At 38.5% G+C, this 3,490-nt stretch overlaps 1 pseudogene; it reads left to right on the top strand.

Annotated features, from left to right (window-relative positions):
* The first annotated feature begins 2,809 nt into the window (after positions 1 to 2,809).
* Positions 2,810 to 2,927, top strand: LOC126204577 (5S ribosomal RNA; annotated as a pseudogene).
* Positions 2,928 to 3,490: the final 563 nt, after the last annotated feature.

Genomic DNA, 3,490 nt, shown 5'->3' with positions numbered 1-3,490 from the left:
TAAAACAAGGGCGTTTCTTGCGGCGGCGAGGTCTTCTCCCAAAAGTTCAATCATCTTCTCCTCTGACTCCAAAAATACTTTATTGACGCCAATCCACATAGGTAGAAATGGTCTTCATAATAAAATAAGGGGAATCAGAGCTTACACAGAAAGAGATAGGTGTTCTTTCTTTCCACACGCTGTTCGAGAGTGGAATAACAGAGAATTATTGTGAAGTTGGTTGGATGAACCCTGTGCCAGGCATTTAAGTGTGATTTCATGAGTAGCCACGTAGATGTACTCAGAGCTCATAAGGTTGGCACAGGAGAGAATTTGACGCGAGAGGCATGAAACCATTCAGAATCCTGATGTACCCCGGCCCCCGCCCCCTCCCCCAAGAAAATGAAGGCATTCGACAAATAATAAGCATAAACTCTAAACTACAACCTAATTTGTGATACGAGTCTTCAGATTTAGTGCATCCCGCTAAGACTTATTATCATGTACCAGATTTTATATTCCAGTAGCACTCACATCCTCTCAGATTATTTATTGCATAAACCTTGGCATGCTGCATAATTTTCAGCCTCTACGCAACCCTTAAGTATCACGGAAGCTATTCACTGAGTTTATATCCTATTTTCCTCTCAATTCTTCCAGTCCGCATTTTTCAAACTTATCAATGCATTTTAATTTTAGTATCCTTCGGTCACAGCATATCTGAGACATCTCTACTCTCTTCTCTAATTATTTCACAATCCATGATTCGCTTCAGTATATGATGGATTACAGACGATCGCGTCGGAAGTTCGAGTCCTCCCCCTGGCATCGGTGTGTGTGTCGTCCTTAGAGTAAATTTGTTGAAGTAGTGTGTAATTCTAGGGACCGATGACCTCAGCAGTTTGGTCCCATAGAAACTTACTACCACCAGACGATCATTCTCAACAGTTTCCTCATCACACTGACGCCAGTGTTTGATACTACTACATTTTTTTATCGAATTCCTACTGCCCTTTATATCTGTACTTGTCTCCATGGAACTCAGCTTCAAAGTTTATTGCTAATCTCATTCCTGCTAGACTCCATTACTTTTGTCTATCTTTCGTTTACCGCTTGTTAGCTAGTTTAGTTAGTTAGTCAATTGGTTGGGTGTTCCATTGATCAATCGCACGGTACAGTAACCGTTATGATGAGGAACATGTCAAGTGCACAAGAAATGCATATATGAATCAAGAAATATATATATATATATATATATATATATATATATATATATATATATATATCAGCGTCAAGGACTAATATTACTATTATTTACCCCATTACCTTAAATGGCACAACATGCATATACTATATTTATAGTATATTCCTATTCAAGGATTCATCTATGGTGTAGAAGTATTTGTCAAGCAGATATGATTTCATTTTATTTTTAAAGCTATTACTACTGTCTGTCAGACAGTTTATTTCACCTGGTAATTTGTCAAAAATTTTTATAGCAGCATATTTTACCCTTTTCTGTGCCAAAGATAGGTTGAGTAAAGGATAGTGTAAGTTTTTCTTTTCTTGGTATTATAACCATAAATGTCATTGTTGTTTTTAAACTGGTCCATGTTGTTGAGAACAAATTTCATTAGTGAGTAAATGTACTGTGAGGCTGTTGTAAGAATTCCCAAACTATTAAATAGATGATTAGAAGGTGTGCAACTGTGAACCACATCCCTTATGGTAATCACTTTATTTTGAGCAGTGAACACTTTTTGTCCAAGTGTTCAGTTGCCCCAAAATATTATTCTGTATGACATCAGAAAGTATGGAAAGTATGTTAGCTTACTAATTTCAATATCCTCAAAATTGGTAATTATTCCGATTGCAAAAGATGCTGAACCTAGTCGCTTTAGAAGATCCAAAATACGAATTTTCCAATTAAGGTTCTCATTTATATGTACACCAAAAGACTTAGTATGCTCTACCCTGTCTACTGACTTCTGTTGATGTGTTATATTTACTAAAGGAACTGTACTTTTTGCAACAGAAAATTAGATGTACTGTTACGGTATATTAATAATATTTACTTATGTACCGCCTGACAGCAACTGAATAAAACACAGTTTTAGTGCCATACACGTTTCGCCTTTATTTTCTGCAAGGCATCATCAGTGGCCTGGAATATGTACATATGTTAGCTATTTAATTTACATTTTTGTCACTGTGCCTATAGGTTATAAACAGTTCTGGTGGTTGGTATTTCCTATTAAGTAGTAATGTTTTGAAATGTACTTACATGTTGCGTGGAAAATTTTTTACATATCACGCTGCCGTTGCATTTTTGGTGTTTTCTTCTTCTTATGAGTGCCAATTTGCGGCTTTTTTTCCTACATTCCACAGCAATATGAACTGAACGCTTGTTTCAATGCAATGTTTTGGTTTCTATTGCCGACTTTCAATGTTTTTGCCTTAGATCGAATGTTATTGCCAACTTTCGAGTGTAATTATTGAAGTATCTGATCTGTTGGTTTATGCATTTGTGTGTGTGTGTGTGTGTGTGTGTGTGTGTGTGTGTGTGTGTATTTTGGTGTGCTATAATTTTGTTGTGTTGTGTCTGTGTGTGTTTTGGTGTGATATAATTTTTTTGTGCTGTGCGTGTGTGTGTGTGTGTGTGTGTGTGTGTGTGTGTGTGTGTGTGTGTGTGTCCAGATGGTACGGGGAAGAGTTTTTTTAATGTTATTTCCTTTATTAAGTGTAGTAGGCAGCCTGTGCTGATGTGTGTTTGTTCACTTATCACCTTATTTGTACAATTTTCAATTGGAGTTTCCTTTACTGGATTAATGGCAACGGCCTTGCCGCAGTGGCTGCACCGGTTCCCGTGAGATCACCGAAGTTAAGCGCTGTCGGGCGTTGTCAGCACTTGGATGGGTGACCATCCAGGCCACCATGCGCTGTTGTCATTTTTCGGGGTGCACTCAGCCTCGTGATGCCAATTGAGGAGCTACTCGACCGATTAGCAGCGGCTTCGGTCAAGAATACCATCATAACGACCGGGAGAGCGGTGTACTGACCCCACGCCCCTCCCATCTGCATCCTCCACTGAGGATGACGCGGCGGTCGGATGGTCCCGGTAGGCCACTCTTGGCCTGAAGACGGAGTGCTTTTTTTTTACTGGATTAATAATGATGCTTGTATCATCAACAAACAGTGTCAATTCAGCTTCTTGTTTCAGATAAGAAGGGAGGTCGATCACATACATTAAGAACAGAAGGGGACCCTGGATTGAACCCTGTGGGACACCTAATGTAATTTCACCCCAGTTAGATGAAGTGGCAGACTTATTTAAATCACCTGACCCATATAAAGAAACTTTTTGTTTCCTGTTCTGTAGGTATGACGTAAACCACTCATGTTATTCCATTTATACCATAGAATTGTAATTTCTGTAACATAATGCCATGTTTCACATAATCAAATACTTTAGACAAGTCACAGAAAATTCCTGTTGGTTACATTTTACTAT

Source organism: Schistocerca nitens, chromosome 9 (assembly GCF_023898315.1).
Source record: "Schistocerca nitens isolate TAMUIC-IGC-003100 chromosome 9, iqSchNite1.1, whole genome shotgun sequence".
Taxonomy (NCBI): Eukaryota; Metazoa; Arthropoda; class Insecta; order Orthoptera; family Acrididae; genus Schistocerca; species Schistocerca nitens.
This window is presented reverse-complemented; position numbering and strand designations above follow the sequence as displayed.